The sequence below is a fragment of the Capra hircus genome, chromosome 23 (assembly GCF_001704415.2).
Source record: "Capra hircus breed San Clemente chromosome 23, ASM170441v1, whole genome shotgun sequence".
NCBI classification, from domain to species: Eukaryota; Metazoa; Chordata; class Mammalia; order Artiodactyla; family Bovidae; genus Capra; species Capra hircus.
Genome location: NC_030830.1, coordinates 41,032,551 through 41,047,710, shown reverse-complemented (window position 1 = coordinate 41,047,710; position 15,160 = coordinate 41,032,551). Strand labels below are relative to the sequence as shown.

General features: G+C 40.9%; 1 protein-coding gene across 1 annotated transcript in view; it reads left to right on the top strand.

Annotated features, from left to right (window-relative positions):
- ZBTB9 (zinc finger and BTB domain containing 9) overlaps positions 1–15,160 on the top strand; it is a 35,845-nt gene that overhangs the window by 3,991 nt on the left and 16,694 nt on the right. The window lies entirely within an intron of this gene.

Below are 15,160 nucleotides of genomic sequence, written 5' to 3'. Positions count from 1 at the left end.
TGGAACAGAAGGAAGGGCTAAAAGACCAGCCTTTGGAAGGATGACACCTGGGTCAGCTCCGGGGCTTCAGGGAGCAGAAACGGGGGGTTTCTTCAGGTCATATGTTTTAGGAAGACCCAATCAGTCTTATGTCTTGTGTCTCTCGTCTTAAGATGAAATTTCCAGGAGTGGACTCTGCCTCAGGGCCACCCTCCGGCCAGAGCACTGTGACCATGCATTTCACTGAGGCAACAAGTCCTGGAATCCTCAAGGGTAAATTGAAGTTCTGGGACAGAAGAGTGGGGAAGGGGGCCCACCCAGGAACAGAGGTCCACCCATACAGTCTCCACATGTTGCCCATCTCGGGATCTGTAAAGCTTCAGGTATACCTGGCACTTGATAGATGTCTAGACATACAACAGAATTGCCTCCTCCCGCTCCTTATTCTACACAGCTCTTTATGACTTCCTGTGAAGCCCATTAGAACTCCATGTTAGAATTTTTTTATCAAGTTATTAGAATTATAGAGAAATTTAGTTCCGTGATGAAAGGTTTTGGTTTAAACTCACTTAAACGTGCACTTCTCTGCCTCTGTCTTATCCTTTTTATAGTGGAGGACATGTCCCTTCTACTGTCCATGGCTAGGCCCCTTGCCAGAGCCTTTGCTCTTTTAATTATCCTCTCTATTCCATGTCTTCACTCTTCTGTCTCTAGTTTCTCATTAATAGTTAATATGTTCATGGGATTGTGAGAATTAATACATGTAAAATGCTTAAAACAGTGCCTTGTACTTAGTAAACTCAATAAATGTCAGCTGTTATTATAGACTGAGAGCATCAGTTCCCCACACTCGGATCACTTCTCTCAGGGAGCATTTACATCCATAAAGGGAAAGTGTTATCAACTAAAAGGGAAATGAGGCATACAGCACTCAGTAAGGATTAGATGTTATCATTTTAATTACTGCCTTTCTCATAAATGCTAGTTTTTCAGGGCTCTTCTCCTGTCTTCTAACTTGATACACTCCTGGATGATTTTTATCCACTTTTCTGAGTTAAAGCATTTAAATACTGGTGACCCTTAGTTTTATATATCCAGTTTTCCTAACCCCCAAACCACTTAGATTCTTCCCTCTTTATTCCTTCAACAATAAGCGTCTACTGTGTACTGGGTACTGATGAGGAAAGCAGAAAGTATCACAAGGACTTGGGCCTGGGTTTTTGCTTTAAGAGACAGATGTTTAAACCATTGTGTACATACTTCATAGATGAAAGGAAATACAACAGGCAATAAGATGGAGAGCAACAGGAAAGGAAGGTATACTATACATATTTATCTAGTATCCAAAGCAAAAGAAAGACCCAGACTGTTGCCCTAATGGCCCAGGAGCGAGTGACAAGAATGAAGAGAGAACATGAAATCTGGTGCAAGGGGTCAGGGGACCTGTGGCCTCTACTGGACTGAGGTGCAGAGTCTACTCTGAGTCCAGCTTTTATTCGTAACTGCAGACTACAAGACTTTCTCAGATCTTATCTTTCTCAACACACATGCCGTATCAATCACATATTCCTAAACATCATGGACTACACTGACACAGTCCAGATCTCCTTGTGTTTACCCCAGGCCATTCCCTTCCTGGTCTTGGGAGCCATCAGCAAGTGCACGGGCAGCGTTCATGCCTGATGCGGACTAGGCGTTCCAAGGTCCATGCTTTCACGATCCCAGTCATAATCCCTTCTGGGTCTGACCGTGGGGTTTGTAACAAGGCTGTAATTGTAAGAAAGACGTGAAAAATAATCATCAATATAGTCTCAATACATGCTGTTTTTCTAGGTACTATTTCTGTGAAATTTCTCAAGGCTGTGAAAGTACATTATTAGGAATTCCCACTACACCAGACATGCAAAACAGGCCAAGGAGAGTGGTTCCAGTTAAGTGTTCAGCAGATGTAAAGGCCAAGGAGGAGCTAGGAGGTGTATTTGATGAGAGTGGGGACCTGGAGAGGAATGAGATGTTGTCTTAGTCCATTCTGGCATCTCTAACAGTACCACAGATGTGGTGGCTTATAAACAAAAGAATTATTTCTCACACTTCTGGAGGCTGGAGTCTTAAGATCAAGTGCCAGAAGATTTGGTGTCATGAGGACCTGCTTCCTGACTCATATATCTTGCTGTATCTTCACACAGTGGAAAGAGAAAGGGAGCTCTCTGAAGTCTCTTTTTTATAAGGGCACTAATCCCATTCATGACCTAATCTCACCAATGCCCAGCCTTCTAATAACACCACTTTGGGGATAGGATTTTAATATGAATTTTGGGGAGCATAAACATTCAGTTCATTGCAGATGTGATTGAAGAGGTGGACTGGACTATATGGAGCCTTGATTATGATAAGGAATGTGGATTTGATCCTAAATGCATTGAGAAGGCAATAAGGAATGTAAAGTAGGGAAATAATGATCTTTTCACATTTTAAAGAGATGGGCTTCTCTGGTGGCTCAGATGGTAAAGAATCTGCCTGCAATGCAAGAGACTCGGGTTCGATCCCTGGGTCAGGAAGATCCCCTGGAGAAGGGAATGAGTACCCACTCCAGTATTCTTGCCTGGAGAATTCCATGGACAGAGAAGCCTTGTGGGCTTCAGTCCATGGGATTGCAAAGAGTTGGACATGAGTGAGTGACTTCACACTTTGACTGGACTTCCCTGGTGGTCCAGTGGTAAAGAATCCATCTGCCAATGCAGTGGACATGGCTTCCATCCCTGGTCCAGGAAGATCCCTCAGGCCTCGGTGTAGCTAAGCCTGTGTGCCGCAACTATTGAGCCTGCGCTCGGCAGCAAGAGAAGCCACGGCAATGAGAAGACCGTGCACCTCAGAGAAAGCCAGAATGCAACAACGAAGACTCAATGAAGCCAAAAATAAATTTTATACAGAGGGCAAGAGTGGGAGCAGGGAGACCAATTAGGCTATTTCATTAGTGCAGACAAGAAGTGAGTAAAAGCAGATACGGAGAGAAGGAGATGGATTAAAGTTACTATTTTTCGAGGTAGGACTGACACAGCATTTTAACAGCTTAATACAGAGATTGTGGGAAAGTAAAATACCAAGGATGATTTCTAGAGTTTTGGCTTGAGTTAGAGGCCATTTAATGAGTGGGAGACAGGAATAGAACTTGGGAGTGATCACAAGCAGCTGGATGTATTGACAAGTGTTCTTCTAGACAAGGGGGTGGCAAACTTATTCTATAAGGGATCGCATAGCAAATAGCAGGCTTTACATGCCAAGAAGCAAAATCAAGGACATACAGGTACGTAAATTAAGGAAAACAAATTTCCACAATTGCTTTGTATTTATTAACAACATTCAAAATAATAATTGAGTACAAATTTTTGTTGTACAAGTCAGCTGCTTAATTGGGGATCAAAATTACTGTTTCCTAGGACTTCCCCGGGGTGATCCGGTGGTTAAGACTGTGCTTCCAGTGCAGAGGACATGGATTCAACCCCTGGTTGGGGAACCAAGGTCCCATGTGCTGCATGGTGCAGCTAAAAAAAAAATTACAAGCAGTGTTTCCAATCATTATAATCAACTGCAAATGTTCATCTGTTAGTGCTGATCTGTAATGAGATTTTTTATGTTTGATCTTTGAAAATGTCTTCACACAGGTAATACTGCCAGAACTGGTATCAGTCTAAGAGCATGTGATTTTAATTGAGCATATTCGTCACTTGAAAGGCATTTATAGAGTTCTATCATTTATATTCTCTAGATACTTGCCTTTTATCCTATCATTACATTGTCAATTTAGTTCAGCTTAGTCGCTCAAGTCGTGTCCGAGTGTTTGCAGCCCCATGGACTGCAGCATGACAGGCTTCCCAGTCCATGACTAACTGCCGGAGTTTGCTCAAACTCCTGTCCATCGAGTTGGTGATGCCATCCAACCGTCTCTTCCTCTGTTGTCTCTTCTCCTGCCTTCAGTCTTTCCCAGCATCAAGGTCTTTTCCAGTAAGTCAGTTCTTCGCATCAGGTGGCCAAAGTATTGGAGTTTCAGCTTCAGCATCAGTCCTTCCAATGAATATTCAGGACTGATTTCTTTTAGGATTGACTGGTGGATCTTCTTGCGGTCCAAGAGACTTGAGTCTTTTCCAACAGCACAGTTCAAAAGCGTCAATTCTTCGGCGCTCAGCCTTCTTTATGGCCCAACTCTCACATCTATACATGACTACTGGAAAAACATCGCTTTGACTATATGGACCTTTGTCGGCAAAGTAATGTCTCTTTTTTAATATGCTGTCTAGGTTTGTCATAGCTTTTCTTCCAAGAAGCAAGCGTCTGTTAATTTCACGGTTGTAGTCACTATCTGGAGTGATTTTAGAGCTCAAGAAAATAAAGTCTGTCACTGTTTCCATTGTTTCCCCGCATATTTGCCATTAAGTGATGGAACTGGATGCCATGATCTTAGTTTTTTGAATGTTGAGTTTTAAACCAGCTTTTTCACTCTCCTCTTTCACTTTCATCAAGAGGCTCTTTAGTTCCTCTTTGCTTTCTGCCATATGGGTGGTGTCATCTACATATCTGAGGTTGTTGATATTTCTCCCAGCAATATTGATTCCAGCTTGTACTTCATCCATTCTGGCATTTCGTATGATGTACTCTGCATGTAAGTTAAATAAGCAAGGTTACAATATACAGCCTTGACATACTCCTTTCCCAATTCGGAACCAGTCTGTTGTTCCAATTCCAGTTCTAACTGTTGCTTCCTGACCTGCATGCAGATTTCTTAGGAGGCAGGTAAGGTGGTCTGGTATTCCCATCTCTTTAAGAATTTTTCACTGTTTTCCACATTGTCAATTAAGCACATCCAATTGAAGGATAGGTGGAGGCTCTCTAACTGTACAGTTAAATGAAATGTAGGAATTTCCTTTGCACTTGCACTGAGGTCTGAAAAATATTGCTGAAACCATAGTTTGAGTTCAGAATATGTATCTGTTGCAAATTTGTGTGAGGATGGAGATCTTGCTTCTTGTTCTTGACTCTACCTGCAATTCAGACAACTTTAATGATTTTGCTGAGGTTTATTGATATGTTTCCATATAAGCTCTTTTTGCCTTTTAAGAAATGGTACCACGTCTACAGCCTGTCCACTGATTGATGTGTTGATGAACAAAAAGAGGTATTTATATACAGTGGAATGTTACTTGACCTTAAAAAAGGAAGAAAATTCTGACACATGCTCCAAAATAGGTGAACTTTGAAGACACTATGCTAAGTGAAATAAGCCAGGAACAAAAGGAAAAATACTGTTATGATTCCACTTATATGAGGGACTTAGAGCAGTCAAGTTCATAGAGACAGAAAGTATAACAGTGGTTGCTAGAGGCTGGGGAGAGCAGGAAAGGGGAATTATTGTTAAATGGGTACCTAGTTTCAGTTTGGATAGATGTGAAATGTTCTGCAGATTGATAGTGGTGACGGTTTCACAACAACGTGAATTATTTAATGCCACTGTACACTTAAAAATGGCTTAAATTGTAAATTTTGTTAGGTATATTAGCCACAATAAAAAGTAAATGAACCCTTAGTGAGCTAATGGATCTAGACATTGAGCATCAGTGGTGGCTAATACCGTAAAAAAAGAAACAACCAGACAATAAAAATATGTTGCTTTTTAAAAAAAATTATTTATTTTAGTTGGAGGCTAATTACTTTACAATATTGTAGTGGTTTTGCCATACATTGATGGGAATCCACCACGGGTGTACATGTGTTCCCCATCCTGAATGCCCCTCCCGCCTCCCTCCCATCCCATCCCTCTGGGTCATCCCAGTGCACCAGCCCTGAGCACCCTATCTCATGCATCAAACCTGGACTGGCGAACTGTTTCATATATGATAATATACATGTTTCAATGCTATTCTCTCATATCATCCCGCCCTCACCCTCTCCCACAGAGTCCAAGTTCAGTTCAGTTCAGTCGCTCAGTTGTGTCCGACTCTTTGCGACCCCATGAATTGCAGCATGCCAGGCCTCCCTGTCCATCACCAACTCCTGGAGTTCACTCAAACTCATGTCCATCGAGTCAGTGATGCCATCTAGCCATCTCATCCTCTGTTGTCTGCTTTTCCTCCTGCCCCCAATCCCTCCCAGCATCAGAGTCTTTTCCAATGAGTCAACTTTTTGCATGAGGTGGCCAAAGTACTGGAGTTTCAGCTTTAGCATCATTCCTTCCAAAGAACCCCAGGACTGATCTCCTTTAGAATGGACTGGTTGAATCTCCTTGCAGTCCATGGGACTCTCAAGAGTCTTTTCCAACACCACAGTTCAAAAGCATCAATTCTTCAGTGCTCAGCTTTCTTCACAGCCCAACTCTCACATCCATACATGACTACTGGAAAAACCATAGCCTTGACTAGATGGACCTTTGTTGGCAAAGTAATGTCTCTGCTTTTCAATATGCTATCTAGGTTGGTCATAACTTTCCTTCCAAGGATAAGCCTCTTTTAATTTCCTGGCTGCAATCACCATCTGCAGTGATTTTGAAGCCCCCCAAAATAAAGTCTGACACTGTTTCCGCATCTATTTCCCATGAAGTGATGGGACCAGATGCCATGATCTTAGTTTTCTGAATATTGAGCTTTAAGCCAACTTTTTCACTCTCCTGTTTCACTTTCAAAAGACTGTTCTATACATCTGTGTCTCTTTTGCTGTCTCGCCTATAAGGTGATTGTTACCATCTTTCTAAATTCCATATATATGTATAATATGTTGCTTTTGGAGAACATTACCACCACCTATTAGTCTAACCGAAAGAAAGTATGGAACCTGAATATGATCAAACCTCAAGATACAACTACCAATTCACAGATGATGCAGAAGGCGGGGAAACATATTAAGCCATACCACAGTGATGCAGTCAGCAAAATTAAGACTGTACGAGACTCTGGGGATTAGACAACTAGTTTTCTTTAAAAATTGCAAGGGGAAAAAAGGGATGGAAGGAAACCTGCAGTTTAAAAGATTTTAAAAGACTAAGTAATCGTAATGTGTGGGCCTTGTTTGGATCATGGTTTTTTATTTTTAAGATTTTTAAAAATATATTATCACTTTAATGAGACAACTGACGTTTGAAGATATCAGAAATTATTGTTAAAAATTTAGTTGTGATAATGGTATTGTGAGTTTAAAAAAAGAAGGAGCCCTTTCTTTGGTTATTTATAGAAAAATGCATGTATCCATAGAAGTAGACTGAATAAAAATGCCAAATATACATATGCATTCTAGAGAATTGTATTAATTATAATTTTTGTATATATAGTCACTTTTTTTAAAGATTGAGAAATAAATTTGGAAATAGTTAATGCACATTAAGAGTATATAATCAATCACCAACTTGATGATGAGTTTGAACAAGCTCTGGGAATTGGTGATGGGCAGGAAAACCTGGCATGCTGCAGTCCATGGGGTTGCAGAGAGTTGGACACAACTGAGTGACTGAACTGAACTGAGTCAAGAATCTTGTTTTACAAGCACATTCTGGTTGGTGTTCTGGTCAAAGTTAATAAAACTTTCTACTTGACTCTTAAAATAATTCATTGCTCTCTTTATTGATTTAGAGTGATCTCCAGCATATATTGCTGAGTGTAAAAAGCAAAGTGCAGTATATTAATACATAACATGCTATGTTTTGTATGAGAGACAGTAAACAGAGACATTACTTGGCCAACAAAGGTCCGTCTAGTCAAGGCTATGGTTTTTCCAGTGGTCATGTATGGATGTGAGAGTTGGACTGTGAAGAAAGCTGAGCACCAAAGAATTGGTGCTTTTGAACTGTGGTGTGGGAGAAGACTCTTGAGAGTCCCTTGGACTGCAAGGAGATCCAACCAGTCCATTCTGAAGGAGATCAGTCCTGGGTGTACATTGGAAGGAATGATGCTAAAGCTGAAACTCCAGTACTTTGGCCACCTCATGCAAAGAGATGACTCATTTGAAAAGACTGATGTTGGGAGGGATTGGGGGCAGGAGGAGAAGGGGATGACCAAGGATGAGATGGCTGGATGGCATCACTGACTCAATGGACGTGAGTTTGAGTGAACTCCAGGAGTTGGTGACGGACAGGGAGGCCTGGCGTGCTGCAATTCATGGGGTCGCAAAGAGTCGGACACGACTGAAAGACTGAACCGAACTGAACTGAAATGAGAGGAAATAAGAAAGGTATAATATTTGCTTATACTTGCAAAAATAAGCACTCCTAGGATAAGTAAGAAAACAGTAAAAATGGGAAAAGAAATTGAGGTAAGGACAGAAATAACCATATGTGCTTTAAGACTTCTGTAGGTGTACTTTGGGGTTTTTTGCTTTTGTTTTGCTCTGTGGGGTTTTAGCTGTGGCATTCAGGATCTTTCTTTTGCTTATTTTTTTTTTAGCTTTGGCATGCAGAATCTCTTTTGTTTTTTTTTAGTTTTGGCATGCAGGATATAGTTCCCTGACCAGGGATCAAACCTGGGCCCCTTGCTTTGGGAACATGGAGTCTTAACCACTGGAGCACCAGGGAAGTGCCTGTGTGTTTTTGAATTATGTAATTTAATTACCTAATCAAAAAAATTTTTTTAATTCTTTCAATTTGAGAACAAATGGACTGAACCATATCAACTTGGCAATATAATCACAAAGAGAGTTAGTTCTGAAGACTTTCCATTCTTAATGGGATGTACTCTTAAGGACAAAAAAATCCCTAACTAAAATTTTAAACTTTTAAGCCCTTAAATGTGAATTTTTCTTAAGCTTTAAACTTGTCTCTGAAATTATGTTGTTTGAAGTATTATCAATACAGGAATTTAAAAAATAAAGTATTTTCCAATAAATAGGTCAAAAGACATGGTTATATTAAAAGTAGGAGCAATCAGTGTTTTTATTTGTTTATTTTGGGCTATGATGGGTCTTCATTGCTGTGTGAGGGTTTTCTCTAGTTGCTCCAAGCAGGGGCTATTCTTCTTGCAATGTGCAGGATTCTTAATTGCTGCAGCTTCTTGTTGCACAGCACAGGCTGTAGGCACACAGTAGTTGTGGAAATTGGGCTTTGTTGCCCTGCAGCATGTGAAACCTTCAGGGATCGAACCCATGTCCCCTGCATTGGCAGGTGCATTCTTAATCACTGGACCACTGGGGAAGCCCCTGAGGAATCAATGCTTTTAGTATAAGAGAAAAGATACACAATTATATAACCAAGGAAACCCACTGAAAACGTAATAATGTTTAAAATGAAAAATCAGGAGGAAATTACGAGTTTTCAAATGTATCTTTTCTGGTCTTGTCCACTGAAATGGACTAGAAACAATGAGCAACCCTAGTGCCTACTAAAATAAAGCATGGCTTGTTGAAGAAATTGCTGTTTCCACATCTAGAAGTAGGCATTTTTCAAAGTGCACCTGGGATACCTTTTTATGTTAGGAAGCAAGAAAACTTTAGAAGATAAAAGTTTGTCATGTCAGAAGAACCCAGGAGCCTACATGAACATGTCCCCACTGAACAAAGTTATCACAATCTCAGTAACTAAAAGAATAATGATCAAATTGAACACATTGGTTGAATGAAATTCATTATTTTATGATAATACTCAAAATGAGAATAAATCAAGAACTCTTCACTCATTGCCATTTGGGGTAACTTTTAAAACTTTTGCTTTGAAAATTGGTAATTAAAGGGAAAATTGTTATTGTTTAGTCGCTAAGTCATGTCTGACTGTTTGCAACCCCATCGACTGTAGCCCACCAGGCTCCTCTGTCCATGGGATTTCCCAGGCAGGAATATTGGAGTGGGTTGCCATTTCCTTCTCTTCGGATCTTCCCAACCCAAGGATCAAACCTGTATCTTTTGGTAGACAAGTGGATTGTTTACCTCTGAGACATGTGGGAAGTCCAAAGGGAGACTATTAAGCATTATTTTGCTCTTCCAGTAAAAGTTTATTTTAAGAAAACCACATCGTCCCAGTTAATGAAGAAAACCTTCACAGAATTCTTCTAAACAGTGTGAAGGAAACAATCAGAAAAACATAATTTAACAAACTCCAATGAAATTGTTGATTCAGGCAAGGATTATCAACTGGTTTTAAAACCAGATGATTGATTGTAGTAAACATTCATATAGAGCCACCACAGAGATAACTTTCCAATCTCAAGAGGGAAAGCATTAATTATATATCAGATGATCAATCTTAGTATCACCAGTGGCTGAGCGTGTCTCTAATGGACTGCAATATTCACAGCAATGTAATAACAATATGATTTTATTGTTCTTAGTATCTCATATTCTAGTTGAGGCATCCCTCAGAGGATTTAATCCATTCCTAAAAACATGTTAGATAGTGAATTTTTAGGCAGGGGGAGTCTGTACATCATTGTTCTAAACAGAAAAACATATGTATATATATTCCCAGCACATCTAGAAGCCCCAACCAATTTCTTTCAGTACTGGAAACACTCTAATACATATATGTATATAACTATCAACCAGGTTTTCTGCTTAAGATAAAGCCTTTAAAACACCAGTTCTCTAATTGTTCAACACTGAATTAACTCATTAATGACTTTGTGCAGTAACCTTTAGGGTACAAATCATGTTTTCCTTTAAACTGTAACAAATGTTCACAGTAACGTAAGGAACAGTGAAACAGTACGTTAAAGACACGTAGCCATGCTGCAGGCAGGTGGGATCTTAGTTCCCTAACCGGGGATCAAATCCATGCCCCCCGCCTTGGAAGTGTAGAATCTTAACCACTCGACTTCCAGGGAAGTTCTGAAAACTGGGTACCTTGATAATTATGGGTAACAACAACAACAAAAATAAACCAGAAAATGAAAATTACTCTCTAGGTCTTTTTAGGTTGGCTGTGGCTTGAGAAAACTTCAGTGTTTAACCAGGCCATTTACAACTCTTTCTTAGCCTTCACTTTCAGCATCTGAGACAGGCGCCTTGTAAGTGATACCTGCCCTCTTCAAGATTTCCCTGCAACTTCCTACATGACTTCTAGGCTAAAAATGTGGATCTTTTATTATGGCCCAGCTGGGAAACACTGACTCTACTTTGGAAGAAAGGAAATTCTTCACCAGAAGAGTTGCAGGACCTGGCTAATACGTACCAGTAGGAATTGGGAGCATGTACCAAGGAAAGGGGATCTTAAGGGCGCTGAAACAAGAAGACTGGAATATAAGACTGGATAAGGAAGGATATGTTAATAAAAAAACACTCTCCTGTGACTTAGGATTTAATATCTTGGCAAAGACACCTGGAACTGATCCTAGTACATCACTGAGAAAGCTCCTTGAAGACTCGGGAAGGCAACATCCCATAGTGAGAGAGGAGGAGATGCTAGAACTTCCTTGGAAAAGTTAAAATGTAGACATGCTAGAATAAATTTACTTTACTGTCAGAGAACGTAGGACTTCTCTGGCAGTCCAGTGTTAAGATTTTGGGCTTCCAGTGCAGGGGGAGGGTTTGATCCCTGGTCAGGGAACTTTGATCCTGCATACCATGGAGCATGGTCAAAAATAACTAAAACAAAAAAGCGCTGCTTTATCAGCAATCAGAAATGGAAATTTAAAAAAAGAACTCATCAGTTGACTTTCCTGGAGGCCAGAGGCCACTCCCCTCAATAAAGCAATAAGAAATCTGCTAGAGATGAGCACTGACATTGTTGAGATTATCGGTAGTAACTGTTCTTTGAAAGCTAGGATTCATTCCAGAGGAGGCTGATGTGGAACTGGAGTCCCCAGTGTCAATAGAAAGATACAATTTTGAAAGAGTAGAGGCCCTGACTTAATTGTCAGGGGCAAGGCAGGTGTAATTACCATGATAGGCAGCAAAGCATGATGGAAACTAGAGGGAAGAGGCAGATAGAGGTCTGTGTCAACAGCTAATAGGTCAGGGTATTCCCGCTGTAAGGTAGATAGTCAGGTAGGACATTACGCAACCTACATAGCCAAAACAAAAAGATCAAGAGTGAATGAGCCAAAGGGTGATGTTTGCTGCTGAAGAGAAGAATCATGATCCCTCACTCAACTGACAGATCAAAGCCAGTTCTCAGACCCAGAGAAGACTGAATTATCTTGAGGAAAAACTCGATGACAACATACTAGAAGTTCCTCTAATCCTAATGGGACCTATTGTAATTTATTAAAGGAACTGTACATAGGAAAAAGGAGGAACAACAGGATCTTTTAAGAGATGTGGATTTTAGAATCTGAACTAACAGTGGTATTAAGATACCAAAGCAACATCATGGCACCCGTAGTAAGTGGTATAGGGAAGCTGAGTAATAAATGGAGTCCTGGCCTAAGTATTTCTCACAGTAAGTCTCATGGGTCTGTGGCAAAATCCTCTGATGATATCAGTAATTCCCAAAAGCATAGCTAGAAAGGATCTATTTAGACTCTGGTAGAACCCTCCTAGGAGTTTCCTGATCTGTGGAGTAAGAGCCATAATGGTAGGAAAAGATGACTAAAAGCTCCCAAAACAGTATCGTCTACCCCCAATAAGCCAAGATCAATTAGAAGTAGTTTTGCATCCTACATAGAGTGGCAGAGATTAATATCGTCCTCAAATAACTTCAAAGAATGTGGTGGTTATATGGTTATATTTCCTCTTATTTTTTTCACTTCTATGGTTCCTATTCATTGGAAGGACTGATGCTGAAGCCGAAATTCCAATACTTTGGCCGCCTGATGAAAGAAATGACTCATGGAAAAGACCCTGATGCTGGGAAAGATTGAAGGCAGGAGGAGAAGGGAACAACAGGATGAGATGGTTGGATGGCATCACTGATGGACATGAGTTTGAGCAAGCTCTGGGAGTTGGTGATGGACAGGGAAGCCTGGCATGCTGTAGTCCGTGGGGTCACAAAGATTTGGATATGACTGAGCAACTGAATTGCAACTTTAATGGCTCCTGTAAAAACCAGATTGATTATGGTGGATGGTGGTGGACTATTTGATAATCCAACATTGCCTCTGGCTCTTGGTATATTGCCTTTATTTTTAAGTATTTTTATTTATGACTCTGCTGGATCTGGCGGTGCTGTTGCTGTGAGAGCTTTTCTCCAGTTGCAGAGAGCAGGGGCTACCCTCTAGTTGTGGTGCACGGGCTTTCCAGCGCAGTGATTTCTCTTGTTGCAAAGCACAGGCTCTAGGGTGGAAGGGCTTCAGTAGTTGCAGCGCGTGGGCTCAACAGTTGTGGCTACTGGACGCTAGAGCACAGGCTTAGTTGCTTTGAGGCGTGGGGGGTTCTTCCCAGATCAGGGATTGAACCTGTGTCCCCTGCACTGGCAGGCAGATTCTTCACCACTAAGCCACCAGGGAAGCCCTAGTATATGGCTTTTGACCTCATAATTATATTTTTTCCTATCTCTATCAGCAAGGAAGATCAGAAACAGTTTACATTCACATAGAATAGGCTTTGGTGTCCAGTCGTGGTCCTTCCCAGGGCTCCTCCCTTGCACCCCCTCATGCTCTCTCTGTCACAGTATAGGCTAACATGACCTTGATTATCTGGATATTCTCCAGAATATTATACTGATCCTCTAAACTGAAAACATCTTACACCAGGGAGTAAGAAGTACCCTGGACGCTGCCATAAGATACAAGTATACAGGAAGTGAAGAGATTAGCTAAATACAGACTCAAAGGTATCTCATATTGGTGCACAATTAGGAGTCCAATAATTCTGGACATGATAAACGTTATTGCTGATGTGGAGAAAGCTTTAGTGGTCTCAAAAGATCAAACCAGCTATAGCATTCCCTTAAACCAAAGCCTAATCCTCAGCAAAGCCCTAACTCTCTTCAGTTCTGTGAAAGCTGAGAGAGGTGAGGAAGCTGAAGCTTGAAGCCAGCAGAGGTTGGTTCATGAGGTTTCAGAAAAGAAGCCATCTGCATGACATAAAAGTGCCAAGTGAAGCAGCAAGTGCTGATGTAGAAGCCGAAGGAAGATCTGCACAAGCTCTAGCTAATTCATAGAAATGGCTGTGCTAAATGAATAGCCTTTTCAGTGTAGACGAATACCCTTGCACTGGAAGAAGAAATCCATCTAGGGTGTTTATAGCTGGAGAGGAGAAGTCAGTGCCTGGCTTCAAAGTTTCAAAGAACAGGGTGACTCTTGTTAGGGGCTGGTGCAACTGGTGACTTTAATTTGAAGCCAGTGCTCATTTGCCCGTCTAAAAACCATAAGGCCCTTAAGTATTGTGCTAAATTTATTCTACCTATGCTCTATGAATGGAATAACAAAGCCTGGGTGACAGCACTTTTGTTTACAACAGAGTAAAGACAAATACTATATGATATCACTTAAATGTGGAATCTGAAAAATAAAACTAATGACTCTAGTAAAGACACAGACTCACAAAGACAAACTAGTAGTTACCAGTGACAAGGGGGAAGGGGGAAGGGTCAAGATAGGGATAGGGGATTAAGTGGTACAAAGTACTATATCTAAAATAAATAAGCTAAAAGGATATATTATACAACACAAGGAGTATAGCCAATGGACCATAAGGAAAGCTGAGCGCCGAAGAATTGATGCTTTTGAACTGTGGTGTTGGAGAAGATTCTTGAAAGTCCCTTGGACTGCAAGGAGATCAAACTAGTCAATCCTAAAGGAAATCAGTCCTGAATATTCATTGGAAGGACTGATGCTAAGCTTCAATACCTTGGCCACCTCATGCAAAGAAATGACTCCTTGGAAAAGACCCTGATACTGGAAAAGATTGAAGGCAGGAGGAGAAGAGAACGACAGAGGATGAGATGGCTGGATGACATCACTGACTTGATGGACATGAGTTTGAGCAAGCTCCAGGAATTGGTGATGGACAGGAAAGCCTGGCGTGCTGCAGTCCATGGGGTTGCAAAGAGTCAAACACGACTAAGCAATTGAACTGAACTGAACTGAGGTTTGTCGTAACTTTTCTTTGAAAGAGCAAGCGTCTTTCAGTTTCATGGCTGCAGGCACTGTCTGCAGTGATTTCAGAGCCCAAGAAAATAAAATCTGTCACTGCTTCCACTTTTTCCCCTTCTATTTGCCATGACATGATGATACCGACCAGATGCCGTGATCTTAGTTTTTTGAATGTTGAGTTTCAAGCCACCTTTTTTACTCTCCTCTTTCACACTCATCAAGAGGCTCTTTAGTTCCTCTTCACT